Source organism: Humulus lupulus, chromosome 5, assembly GCF_963169125.1.
Source record: "Humulus lupulus chromosome 5, drHumLupu1.1, whole genome shotgun sequence".
Classification (NCBI taxonomy): domain Eukaryota; kingdom Viridiplantae; phylum Streptophyta; class Magnoliopsida; order Rosales; family Cannabaceae; genus Humulus; species Humulus lupulus.
Window position 1 is genome coordinate 108,350,636 of NC_084797.1, and position 14,768 is coordinate 108,365,403.

The window sequence follows — 14,768 nt, forward strand, 5'->3', positions numbered from 1 at the left end:
TACAATGCCACCACGAGGGATCTGCGGGAGATCGAGACAAGGAGCCCTGAGAACGTGATGGAGTCTTCGTTGGGGATGACTCTCACGGTAAGTTGGCCTTGCCATTGATACTCCTTGTTTGTATGCATCATATGTTTTTTTTTTCTAAGGTTGTTGCCTTATTACCTTTTGGTCTTGCAATGTGTTTTGGCCCTTCACCGAAGCATATCTCGGTCTAAGGCCAGGATTGAGGAGATCAGGGGTAAGCACCAGGCTGCTCAGCTCGCCCTCGCGATGGCTCAACAACAGGAAAGGGACGCCAAGACAGCCCTGGAAATTGCGCGAACCGAGCTAGAGGCATCCCGGACCAAGCTACAGGAGGCCGAGGCCACCAAGGCCGCACTAGCCGCTGCAAAGATCGAGGTCGAGGAGGCCAGGGCTGCTCGGGCTGCATTGGACGTCGCGAAGGTTGAGGCCGAAGAGGCCAAGGCTGCCCTGGCGGCAGAGAGGGCAGCTTCCAGCTCCTCCATGGAGGCTATGCTGTACCACTGCTAGGTCTTCAACCCGGATGGTGACTTCTCCTTTCTAGGGCCGAACGCGTGGGAGTCCTTCTTGGAGAAGTTCAAAGCTCGCCTTCAACAAGTGGTGCCCACTGAGACCGGGGAGACTTCCACTGCCACCGAGTAGGATGGCGAGGGAGTAACCTCATCAGAGCGGCCTAGCGGGGCATAGGATTTTTTCCCTTCTCCTTTTATCATTTACATTTTTTTTGTAACTTTATGTTATGAGGTTTTTATCCTCGAGACAATTGATTTCTTCAATTTTATTTAAATTGATTTACATATTTTTGCCTCTATCTTACGGTTATTTCTCCTTCATGCCTTTGGTAGCAATCTTAGTTTCTGTTGGTGTTTTGATTGACATCTTATGTTCTTCTAGGAAAAAACATGCTAATCAACTCGAACCAACTTCTAAGACAAGTCCTGGTTGAATCCAGGACATTAATTTGAAAATTTAGTTTGCGTCAATTCTTTATCAATATCTCATGCTTTTAAAGAAAAACACCGATCAATCAATTTGAATTAACTTCTAAGTTTTTTAGGAGCTGGTTGAATCCAGGACATTAATTTGATAACTTAGTTCGCATCAATCCTTTATCAATATCTCGTGCTTTTTAAGAAAAACACCGATCAATCAATTTGAATTAACTTCTAAGTTTTTTAGGACCTGGTTGAATCTAGGACATTAATTTGAAAACTTAGTTCGCGTCAATCCTTTATCAATATCTCGTGCTTTTTAAGAAAAACACCGATCAATCAATTTGAATTAACTTCTAAGTTTTTTAGGACCTGGTTGAATCCAGGATACAACTTAGTTCGCGTTAATCCTTTATCGATATCTCGTGCTTTTTAAGAAAAACATTGATCAATCGATTTGAATTAACTTCTAAGTCTTTAAGGTGACCTGGTTATATCCAGGACATATGCCCCCCAAGTAATTAGGAAAGGGACTTTCGTGGTTACTTGACATTACATCCACAAATATACACAATAATGAAAAAAGATTTAATTCTCATTACTTAATAAACAAAAGATGGCCTTTTTGACTAAGCCTTACAAAGGTATCATTGATAATATTTCTTCAAATGGATGGCATTCCAAGTTCGTGGGACTGCTTCTCCATTAAGCCGAGCTAACTTGTAGGTTCCTTCTTTTACAACCTCGGTTATTTGGTAGGGCCCTTCCTAGTTCGGTCCCAATACTCCGTCTTTGGGATCCTTACTGGCTAAGAAGACTCTTCTGAGGACCAGGTCGCCAACGCCAAAGGCACATTTTCTGACCTTTGAGTTGAAATAATGAGTGATCTTTTGTTGATAATGTGCGAGCTGTAGCTGTGAATCTTCTCGTCTTTCATCAATCAGGTCGAGGGACGCACAGAGCAATTCGTGATTGCGGTCCTGGTCAAATGCCTGGACTCTATGCAAGGCTACCTTTACTTCGACAGGAAGGACTGCCTCACTCCCGAAAGCCAGGGAGAAATGAGTATGACCCGTCGGCGTTCGATGTGAGGTCCGGTATGCCCACAGTACCTGGGGGAGCTGTTCTGGCTAGACTCCCTTGGCTTCGTCCAGTCTTTTCTTCAGTCTTGCCTTTAGCGTCTTATTGACGGCCTCGACCTGCCCATTTTCCTGGGGATAGGCCACGGAGGAGAAGCTTTTTACAATGTCGTGCCTCTCACAGAATTCGGTGAAGAGGTCGCTGTCGAACTGCGTTCCATTGTCTGATACGATCTTCTTTGGCAGCCCGAATCGATAGATAATGCTTTTGACCACGAAGTCGAGGACTCTTTTTGAAGAGATTGTTGCCAGGGGCTCTGCTTCTGCCTACTTGGTGAAGTAGTCGATAGCCACCACCGCATAACGGACTCCTCCCTTTCCAGTAGGGAGGGCGCCAACCAAGTCGATTCCCCAGACCGTGAATGGCCACAGGGACGAGATCATCTTCAGCTTGACTGGGGGTGCTCGGGAAACTGTGGCAAATCGCTGGCATTTGTCACATTTTTTGATGTAGGAGATCAAGTCCTTTGACAGAGTGGGCCAGTAATATCCTTGCCTTAAGATCTTCAGGGCCAAGCTTTGCCCCCCAGTGTGATCTCCGCAAAAACCCTCGTGCACTTCCTGCAAAATGGTCTTCGCTTCGCCTGGCAGAACACACCATAGGAAAGGTAGAGAGTACCCGCGCCGGTATAATATCCCATCTACCACTGTATACCTTGGAACCTGGTAAAGTACCCGCCTTGCGTCATTTCGCTCTTCAGGTAACTTTCCTGCTGTGAGATATTCTAGGATGGGGGTCATCCAGGTCGGTCTGGCGTCGATCATCTCAACCTCCGCCCCGACTTCTTCTGTGCTTGGTTTCTCCAAGAACTCTACCGGCACTAACCCCAAAGTCTCCGTCTCTCCAGAGGTAGCGAGCTTTGCCAGGGCGTCCGCGTTGGCATTTTGCTCCCGAGGTATCTGCTCAATTGAGCCCTGCTCGAATGCATACATCTCGCTCTTTACCTTCGCCAGGTAAGCAGCCATCTTGGTTCCCCGTGCTTGGTATTCACCTAGCACTTGGTTTACCACGAGCTAGGAATCATTGTAACACTGAACGGAGCTGGCCTTCAGCTCCTGGGCCACCCTTAGCCCGGCCAGTAAAGCTTCGTATTCAGCCTCGTTGTTGGACGCTTTGAATCCGAATCTCAACACCGAGTGGAATTTATGTCCTTCTGGGGATATCGAAATGATTCTAGCCCCGGAGCCGTTCTCGTTAGATGAGCCATCTACGAAGACCTTCCATGAGGCCTGGACTAAGGAGGCCTGGGATATGACGGTCTGGGTTGAATCTTCCACAGGATCTTCTCAGAATCCTGTGCATTCTGCCAAAAAGTCAGCCAGGGCCTGGCTTTTTATTGCAGTTCGCGGTGTGTACAAAATCTCGAACTGGCTGAGCTCAATAGACCACTTCAACAGACGTCCCGATGCTTCAGGTTTTTGCAAAACCTGGCTTAAAGGATGATCGGTTATGACATGTATTGAGTGGGACTGGAAATACGGCCTGAGCTTTTGAGAGGCCATAAAGAGACAGAAAGCCATCCTTTCCATCAACGGATACCGGGACTCAGCTCCGAGAAGCCTCTTGCTGATGTAATAGACCGACTTCTGAGACCGGTCTTCTTCTGGGACTAATACGGCACTAGCTGCATCTTCCGTGACAGCTAGGTAAAGGAAAAGAGGCTCTCCTGCCGTTGGTTTGGACAATACAGGTGACTCGGCTAAATGTGCTTTCAGGTCGAGGAAGGCACGTTCGCACTCCTCGGTCCATTCGAACTTCTTATTCCCCCGGAGCAGGTTGTAGAATGGCAGACACTTGTCGGTAGATTTAGAAATAAACCGATTAAGGGCCGCCACCCTTCCTGTCAGACCTTGAACATCCTTTCGCGACCAAGGTGAGGGCATTTCAAGCAGCGACCTGATCTTATCGGGGTTTTCCTCGATCCCTCCGGTATTGACAATGAACCCTAGGAATTTCCCTGATGCGACCCCGAAAGTGCACTTCTGCAGGTTAAGCCTCGTGCCGTATTCTCTCAGTATCTTAAAGCATTCCTCCAGGTCAGAAACATGGTTATTGGCAGTTTTTGACTTGACCAGTATCTCATCAACGTACACTTTCATGCTCTTCCCGATCTGGTTGGCAAACATCCTGTTTACCAACCTCTCGTTTGTAGCTCCAGCGTTCTTCAGCCCGAAGGGCATGACCTTATAACAATAAACGTTAGTTGGGGTCATGAAGCTAGTGTGCTCCTAGTCCACTGGGTTCATGGCGATATGATTATAGCTCGAATATGCATCCATAAAATACATGAGCTCGTGCCCCGCCGTGGCGTCCACCAATTGGTCGATCCTTGGCAAGGGGAAGCAGTCTTTGGGGCAGGCTTTGTTCAGATCGGAGAAGTCGATGCAGGTCCGCCATTTCCCATTGGGTTTCGGGACCACAAAGGATTGGCAACCCAGATCGGGAACTTAGCCTCACAGATATAGTCGCACTTTAATAGCCGAGCTACTTCCTCTTCTAGGGCTTCAGCTCGGGTTGTTCCCAGGCGCCTTTGTTTCTGGGATTTTGCAGGCACGCTCTTATCCAAGTGGAGGGTGTGCATGATGACGCTCGGAGTGATCCCCACCATGTCCTCATGAGACCATGCAAACACATCCAGGTTCTCCTACAGGAACTTAATCAACTCCACCTTCCTTTCGCCACATAGATTTTTCCCGAGCTTTACCATCCGGGAGGGATTCTGTGGATCGATATTTACCTCCTCGAGCTCTTCGATAGCTTGGAGCTCAGATTTATCCTCGCCTATTCTGGGCTCGATATCATCACCTGAGATGATATTTTCCCCATCGGCATTCTGAGGTTTTTCAATCTCAGGATTAGGCACAAGTTCCTGAGATTCCTCACTCCCACACTGGACGGTCATCGTTAACTACCCGGGTTTTAATTTTCCCTTCATAGAAATGTTGTAGCATTCCCTAGCAGCAAGTTGATCGCCACGGACCGTGCATATCCCCGTGGAAGAGGGGAATTTTAGCGCGAGGTGGCGGATGGAGGTAACGGCTTCAAACGCTATTAGTGTAGGTCGACCAAAAATGGCATTGTACGCGGCGGGACAATCGATGACCACAAACTTGAGGAGTTTCGAGACTGTCCGAGGGCCTTCTCCCAAGGTGATTACCAACTCGATCGTTCCTATTGCCGCCAATACTTCTCCAGAGAATCCGTAAAGCATCATGGAGGTGGCTTTTAGCTCGGTGATAGACAAACCCATCTTCTCCAGCGTAGACCGGAACAGTAGGTTTACCGAGCTCCCATTATCGACCAGCACTCTCCTAACCCTTCGATTAGCGAGCTGAACGGCTATGACCAGAGGGTCGTTATGAGAGAACTGGACGTGGGTAGCATCTTCTTCGGTAAATATGATCGGTTGCCTCTCCAATCGTTGCTGCTTTGGGAGATGCTGCTCAGGGACGAACTCCACTCCATTATGAGCCTTAAGTTCGTTGACATATCTTTTATGGGCACCTCTGCTCATGCCAGCCAGATGGGGACCTCCAGAGATCGTGGAGATCTCTCCTCCTATCACTGGAGGAGGGATGTCTTGATCTACCCGAGACCCGGGCTGACTTATCGGGACTTCCGGAGCTGGATGACCGGTGGGAACTCTATTCCGCGCATACTGAGCCAAGGGTCCGGCTCTGATGAGAGTCTCGATCTCATCCTTCAGGTGCCTACAATCATCAGTATTGTGGCCAATGTCGTTGTGGAACCGACAAAACTTGGAAGGGTCTCGCTTACCCTTCTGGTGCTTCAACGGTTCCGGCTTCTTCCAGGGGAGGCGAGCAAAATTTGCTAGGAAGATGTTCTCCCTAGAGTGGGTGAGCTCGGTATAAGTCGCGTAGACCGACTTAAATTTTTCTACGAACTTGTTCTTCTTTGGGCCGTGCTAGTTGCCCTCGCTACTCCCTTTTCTCTTGCCTCCACCAAACTGGTTATTCTGTGTAATGGTTTGTGTCACTGTCATGACCTCCGTTCCCACTCCAGTAGGCTGTTCAGGGGCTTGGCTGGTTCCTGCGGCTGAGGCTCGCGCCTCCTCCAGGTTGATCCATCCCTGGGCCCTATTTAGGAATTCATTTACGGTGCTAACTCCCTTCCTTTGTATCTCTTCCCAAAGTCCTCCTCTGACGAGGATCCCAGTTCTCAAAGCCATGAGCTTGGAGCTGTCATCTGCGTCTCTGGCCCGAGTAGCGACGTTCGCGAATCTGCTCAAGTAAGCCTTCCGAGGCTCGTCGAGTTGCTGCCTTACGTTTGCCAGGGTATCGGCCTTGACAAGGGCAGCTTAGGAAGCTCGTAATGCTCTCTTGAAGTCAGCAGAGAAAGTTTTCCACGAGCTGATTGACTGTTTCTTACTCTGTTTGAACCATTGTCTGCCTGACCCAGTCAAGGTGGAAGGAAATATTAGACACCTCAGCTCGGGACCAATGCTATGGGCCATCATCAAGGTATTGAACATACCCAGATGATCTGAGGGGTCCCCGTCTCCGTTAAACTTGGACAAGTGAGGCATACGGAAACCAGGTGGATACGCCGTTGCTGCTATGCTGGGGGCGAAGAGCTCAAGTTCGTCCCCTAAATCATATTCATCTTTTTCTTTTTCTGATAAGAGCTTCTTCATCAGCTCCTCCATCTGAGCCAGACGCTCAAGGGTTTTGTCCTGACTTCCTTGGTTGTTCCGGGGCTGTTTAACAGCTCCGGATCCATTGTACGCATTTGGCGGGTTATTTTCCCTCCTATCTTGAGATAGGTTATATGGGGCGTTCCCGCTGTCACGTACTTCGGACAGGTCTTCCCTTTGGCAAGCACGACTCCCATTTCCCACTGGGTCTCCCCTTTGAGAGTTTAGACGATCTCGGAGGTCGCCCCTCAGGGCGGCCTGAGGACTTTGCGTCGAGCTCAAGCGTTGGTGCAGGTCTCCGCCGGAGAGGTCACTTCGACGGCTTCCGGTCCAATAGTTTCCATTTGAGAAGCTTGGAGCCCACCTCTGGGGATGAGGATCTGGGACTTCTCTGGGCGCTCGGCTACGATGGGAAGGTCCGACGGAAGGAGTATTTCTCCTACTGCTCCCATGAGCCAGAATGTCTCGGACTGGCCGGGGAGGAGACGGGAATCTTATTGGTGAAGGAGGATGCCTGACCGGGGATGCGATCCTAGTCCCGTCAGGGCGGATCAAGTTAGGTCACGGCTGCTCCGCTTTACCATCCTCCTCGTCCTGTGCTCGGTAGTTTGAGCGGGGTGCAGGACGGCTGGTGGGGGCGGACTGTCATTGTGAGCCCTCCCTGGATCTCCTTCGCAAGCCTCCTCGATCCGTCCTGGGTGTGCTCGAGGGCGGAAGTGAGCTGGGAGTTGAGGTCCGGACCGATCGACTGTACTGCTGCCAGGCCCTAGGTAGTTCCTCAAAAGTGGCTACCCGGTGGTGCGATGTAGGAGTAGAATTTGATGTTGGGGGTCTGACCGACCGACTGGGCCTGGAACGATTACCCTGGTGGAACTTATGAGTCTCGCCTTGCCTCTTTCCGACATTAGCGTCGGTTGTAAGAGGTGGTAGTCGGGCCAAAACCTCTTGAATCTGGTGGTTAGCTTTCGCCAGCTGACTCCTCAACTGTGCATTTTCCATTTCCACCGCCGTGTAAAAATCTGGGTTTGGATTGGGCGGCCGGGGAGCCAAACTTCCAGTGTCATCTTGGCCAATTGGCTGCTTGCCCGGCTGCTACTGAACCTCAGGGTTCTGATCATTGGACATGGTGGCATGATGGGCCTCCTGCCCATCACGTTGGTCCGCCTCGTTACCATGTCTTGAGCGAGTGACTACCATGGTTGGGTATTTGCGATAGCACCAATCTAACAGCCTCTCAACGAAAGCACCAAACTATTGATGCGATTCTTCGGCAACAGATCATTAATAGAATAAAGAGTGGGATTAGTTCTAAATAATGAACCGTAATAGATGAATGATCTCAAAGTAAAATGATAACACGAATACTTTTTTAGGTGGTTCAAAGGTTAAAATCCTTCTAGTCCACCAGCCAATATTATTGCTATCTTTCTGATATTCTTTACAGGGTGTTTCCTTACAAATTAGAATCCAACCCCTTGCAACTCCCAGGGTCTCCATATTTATGGGGAGAGGGCACCTGGGGGTTGGCAAGGGAGGTCATCTCATGACCTTCTTACCCATCATGACACTTCTGTGGCATTCATGATTAATTCCTAAAACCTGACAATGAAGTGTGGTCTAATCAATAGGTAAGGGGGATAATGGGCCGCATGGCCCAACCCAGTCGTGGGTGCTGAACACACACGTTTATGCTGCGTGTTCGTGAATTCAGGGATGGATCAGACACGTGATGTCTGATATATGCACGTTTACATTGCGTGGTTGACTTTATAAAAGGTTAGAGGTGCCAACTCAAGCTCGTATCTCGAGCTTGATGCAGTCTCAGCTCGTGGTGTCCATACTTCTGACCCGACTCCTTAGTAATCTCATTAAACATTTGGTTACCTCGAGCTAAAGAGGTAGGACCTTGTAACAACAGCTCCGGGTCTATGGCATCCACATGGTTGATATAATTATGCCCTTTCTCAGCTCGCTAATAGCCCATGTATATTTATGGCGTACAAGTATTAATATTATTTATTAAGATTATCATAATTTCATTTTTCTATAAACTATGTTAATTTATATATAAAATTAGGTTTTCTTGCATTATTAAAAAAAATCAGGTTATTAATGAGAAAGGTTTCATTTCATGCCAAGCTCTCAACACATTTGAGACTCCAAAAATGAACTCATTTCAACACACAAAGAAGCAGCGACGGCTGGGCACCTGCTCCACCTCCGACAGCGTTTTCTCCCTTCGGTTGCGACGTCTTCTCCAGTTCCGGCGGCGTCTAGTCACTTTTGTATTTTGGCAGCCTTCCCATTACGTTCTAAACACTCTCTTTTCTCCCATTATGGTAAGGTCTCTATTTAGGGTTTTTGATTTTTTCTTTTGTTTTTTCTGCTGATGTTTTAATGGTTCTTCTACTAGGCATTTTCGTTTGTCTTTATTATTGTTGATCGTAGTTGGTTTTGGAGGTAGAGTGAAATGAAATATTAAGGACCTTTTTCAATCAACTCCCTTTTGGTTGAACTTCCCCAAATTGATGTTTATATATGTGTGTGCATATTCTGAAGTCTTTATTGTCTTCACCGATTTTATTTTGAAGCTGTGTTGTAAGGATTGTTTGGTTCATTTCTTATGATTAGTTTTGTCATTTCGAAATAATTAAGAAAATGATAGGGATAATTAACGTTTCCATAAACGGTGCTATATGAATATATAATCACAAGTTATTGTAGATAGTGTCTTTTTTGGAGTCTCACTAGTTTATATACTTTTATAATCAATGGTTTATTATGAGAAGTAATTGATGAGTCTTGAAGTGAAGCACATGGCTTTGATTGTGGTGTATCTTTGCAGTGTATATTTTCTCTTTATGCTACACATCTCTTTATTGTTAAATGAAGCTCTTGTCCCCCGTGAGATGTCACCAAGTTAGATCCCCTTTATATATTAACTTGAAATGACTTGAATCAATACCTATCTAAAAAGAGTTCGAATATAGAGTGTAATCAATATAAACATGGGAACAAGAAAAGTTTTTAAATAATGATTCAACACCCAAGTGGTTCTTTTGAGCATTCACCAAATGAATGAGATGCAGATGTAGTTATCATCCATGTTTAATTATATAATTTACTTCTAATTACATTTATTTTGCTTTTAAAAATTTTGTTATTTAAAAATGTATATCATAGTACCATAGAGGGTCAGCTAAAGAAACTTACATCACGGCATAAGGACATGTATGAAATACTACATAGTGATATAACATGCAAATATAGCTCATAGTTGGGTGGAAGTGGGATTATATGGAAATATTATATTCATTAAGGGGAATATGCATAAGAGTCAATGACTACTAGTTTACAATGTAATCTCAAAATTATGTTTCTTTCTTTATTTGTTGTGAAAGATTGTTATATATGCTTTTAATATTCATTTGAATATGTGAATGGAATTACTTATTATTTGTGGGGTTACTTTGTGAAATAACAGAGTAATTTTACAAAATTCATTTAAGATACTTTTTAAGGCATGATATGGATAATTGCAGCTGATATTATGTTGAATTTAAAGCGTACAATAAGGATCATGAGGAAAGGTCATCCTTTGGAACTTTTGGTTAGTAATAATACTACTCTTTTTTCTATTCTTCGGATATCATGACAGTTGACCTTAGATAATGGCTATTTAGTTTGTAATTAAAATATTTTTCCAGAAAGAAAAGCGTAACAGTTTGAGTTACTATTAGAAGAGAGCTATTTGATGCTTTGTCATGATGTTAGTTGCTAGTTTAATTTAACTTGTCTTTTCTATTAATTGGACATCAGGATATTGGATTTTTCCTCCAGCTTATTTGTATTAGACATAAGTGATAAGTTGCTCTAGTCTATTTAGGCTAGTGTGTGGTTGTGGTTTGTTATTACATGTTTTTAATTCTATTGTGTTTTTCTTCATAGTTGTATTCTTTCATGTTCTAATAGTTTTAGAATTCATATTGGAGTTACATCTATTAATTTTGTTGATTCTCTTCTACTTAGGGTGGTGGATTCACACTTGTCTATGATTATCCTATAATTGAATTGTGTTTGTTTGATTGGTTTGATTATAATATATACTTGTATGAATGTACTTATTGTGTGTTCGCATACACATATAGCGTAATATTTTGTACTTCTTGTTTTATATATGTTAGTTTTCTTCTTGTTACTTGTCTAATGTCTTTTTGGATGTGATTTATAACATTGAGCATCACTTTTGGTTCTTGTGATCACGTTTAGATTTAATAGTATAAAGTGCTATACAAAAGTTTGACATTATTAGTATATTGGTTGATAATTCATAGTTATATTGGACTCTAAGTTTCATTCGTTTGAACTAGCATTTATTTGAGCACAACACTTTTTTTGGTTCCCATTTGTACTTGTATTACTTTTGAGTACAATATATTCCATGTTATAATATTTCAAGCATTAATTTTATGAAGATGCCACATAAAGGTAGGGACAATTTGTGAAATAGACCAAATCTTAGTGAATTTTGATCGAAAACTTGGCCAAATGGGCCAATGCTCAGTCCAAGATCATGAAGATCTAAATGCTAAATAGACTCGTAATGATATTGACATTAGATTTAGGAGTTTTTTGTGCTGTCATATTTGTTGTATTCCAATTTATATTGCTTTGAGACTGAGACTGACCATAGTATAACTGCTTAGTTCATATATATAGATCGACTTGTCGTTTTATTTATTTCCAAATGAATTTTTTCCTTCTATTAATTAAGAAAACAATGATCGGTCTATTTAACAAGCTTTCTAGCATGTGGATTGGTCTTAAAGCATTGGATCGGTAGCTAATTGCAAGAGGTGTGTTGTATTTGATTTTTTTTTTAATTTTCAATATTTTACAATTTTGAATGATAATTGTATTACTTTAGTGGAGTTTTAATATCTTAGATATTCATTCGTAGTGAAGTAGGTTCTGAGAATTCTGTGTGCTGCGGAGATAACGGAAGATTGAGAACTTGCATGTCTTAGTGAAGTAGGTTCTGAGAATTTTGTGTGCTGCGGTGATATATGGATGAAAACCTGTGTGCTGTTTGATTTGTTTGACATGTTGGTATTGAATGTGACAGATGACTAGGCTAGTAAATTAGGGGATACGAGAATTTATGCATGTTCTACAATTTTCTTGCATAGCACATGTTTGATGAAAGTCTTAAGTTTTATCCTATAATCTTAATATTAGGCTCCAAAATCTAAAGGTTTGAGACACCTTTAAGAATGTTTTATATAGTCAATCGAAATGTTACCTCTCTATTTGGCAGACATTTATATAAACATTACTTGAATATAAAATAGACTATGTAACCACCATCATTTGTGTGGGGTCCAATGTTGTAGAAACTGATATACAAGCTTTAGATTTCTCTCCAATTGTTCGGTTATTTTACTTTGATTAATTTATATTTTTTTATTTCTCTTTATGGGAAGGTTTAAATGGTAGAAGTTGTGTTCTCAGGCATTGGTTTGTGAAAAAATATGTTATATTTGCAGAAGTGCATTAATGCCATACTGATCTCTAATATAGTCCATAAAATGATGTCATTAATTTGGATACATATGCATGCCATGCACATCTGTGTTATATATATATATATATACCTCTTGCTCGTTGCGTTGGATTATATACACACATATATCCTTAATATATATAACAATGTTTTTGATAACTTGATTGGGAGTACATGCATTTGGTAGCATTAGCCTAGATATAAATCAATATACAATTAGAAACTAGGTGTCACTGTTTTGAAGAATATAACACACTATTAATAATTAGTATGAGTGGAGACCATCACAACTTGAATGGTTTGTATAAATTTTATATGTTTGTTTGAGTTCATTTTTGGTATTAAATTATTTGCAATGGTTTGACTGGGGTTTGCTACGTGAGGCAGAGTGACTAAGTTTGCGATTGCGATAGGCAAGGGCTATTATATATTTGAAAGGATACTATGATATTTTTGTTTTGAGTATATGCCAATGCCTGGGATGGTAGATTCAAACCACATGTTTGAGGTGATAATGGTGACAATAGATTAACTAAATTAGTATATACTTACTACAATATACATTGATATTTGTTAAGAAAATGACAATCATTAAAACTGTTCAGTTTCATTCTTTTTTTTTTTGTTTCTTTTCGCAGGTTTGTTGATTGACAAAGAGGGAGTACGCATGGAGAAGACGAAGGAGAGAGTGAAAAGAAAAAATGTTTCTTTGGCAATCTTGGCTCAGGGTTGTAGTTTAAGGTTCATGTTATTGTGGCATTCTAATTTTAATTATTTGTTTTATTTGACAGTGCAATATTCTCACATGTAAGGGGTAGAAGTTTTAGTCTACTTGATTATTTGTTGGAAGATGTTGAAGTTTTACCCTTTACTTGTAGTTGCTAAGACAACCCTGCTTCATAATCCACCTGTTTAGTTTATAGCTTTTGGAGATAAATAAATTATAATTTGTTTATGGTATGTATGAAATCTGTGTCTTTATGCTGTTGTTTGTCTAAGACTGTGATACTATAATATTAATATCCTTCATGTTCTTGCTAATCTAATTTGTCAAGTTTTGAATGCATGTTGTGTGTTGTGGTTTGTTATGAACTTTGATTTGTATTAAAATTTGGACTTTTCATTTAAATCATAATTTTTAATTTAAAATTAATATTTTTTAATTTTTTAAAAACTAAAATTTCATAAATCTAACATATATAATACATTTTGAACTCTCAAAGGGATATATATTTTTTTAAAATCAAAATGAAAATTGTAGCTGTATTTTAAAAAAAAAAATACTTTTAAGGGCATGCAAAGCGAGTCCTAAAATATTAATTTAAAGACACTCGCGAGTCCTAAAAAATTATTTAAAGGCACTTAACCCGATTTTTTAGGACTAGCGTTGCGAGTCCTAAAATCATTCTTTTAGGACTCGCGTTGCGAGTCCTAAAATCTTACTTAAATGTACTTAATAGGAGTTTTTAGGACTCGCAACGAGTCCTACACACATTCTTTTAGGACTCTCAATGCGAGTCCTAAAAAACCTCAGTTTTTAAGGCTCTCAAATAGAGGACTCGCAATGCTAGTCCTAAAAAGTCTTTTTTGCAGTAGTGCGGATGGTGAACTTTGCTGAAAGCACCTATTGGACGGAGAGCCATCATGAAAGGAGGTCAGAGAACATTTACAACACACACTCTCAAAGGCAGGAGACCAACCTAAGAAATCATCTAAACTTATCCCAGAGTTTCAGCTCTAAACATTAATCTAACCTGTGCGATCACTTAAATGCCCAACGGAGACAGCAAGCTCGCAACAACGAGTTAAGTTATACTTATACGAGGGAAACCCCTTCAATAATGTTTGATGATGGGAATGTCCTGGTTAACCGAGCTCAAGATTCGAGGGTTGATAACCTGAATCACGCGCAGCCCGGGATGGGAGCTAATATTCAACTCCCAAACAACCCAGAAGTGAGGGATCCAACCTTTGAGCGATTTTCAATAATGGAGGAACAGATGAGGCATCTTCTGTCCGGGAGAAATCAAGATGATTGTGATTCTAACGAGGAGCTCAAGCATTTTGCTCCTCATATCGCTACAGCTCCGAATCCACCAGGTTTTAAGATGCCACACATGGCCACCTATGACAGAACTACCAGCACGTCAAACCACATTAGGACTTTCAATACATTGATGAGGGCCCACAATGATGTCATCTTTTCCCAGCCAATTTGACAGGAGCAGCCAATCTGTGGTTTGGAAAATTTAAAAGACATACAATCATGTTTATCCATAAATCAGGTGCTGTTGACGTGGCATGGATTTACGACACGTAGCAGAGATACGGCTCGCCTATCGACCAGCACTATTTCCACATGAAAAGATCAAGTTTATATACGACCAGACTAGTCGTATACTTCGTTCATTTATGTAAAGATCCGTACAGTTGTAATGATATCCGAGAATATCTC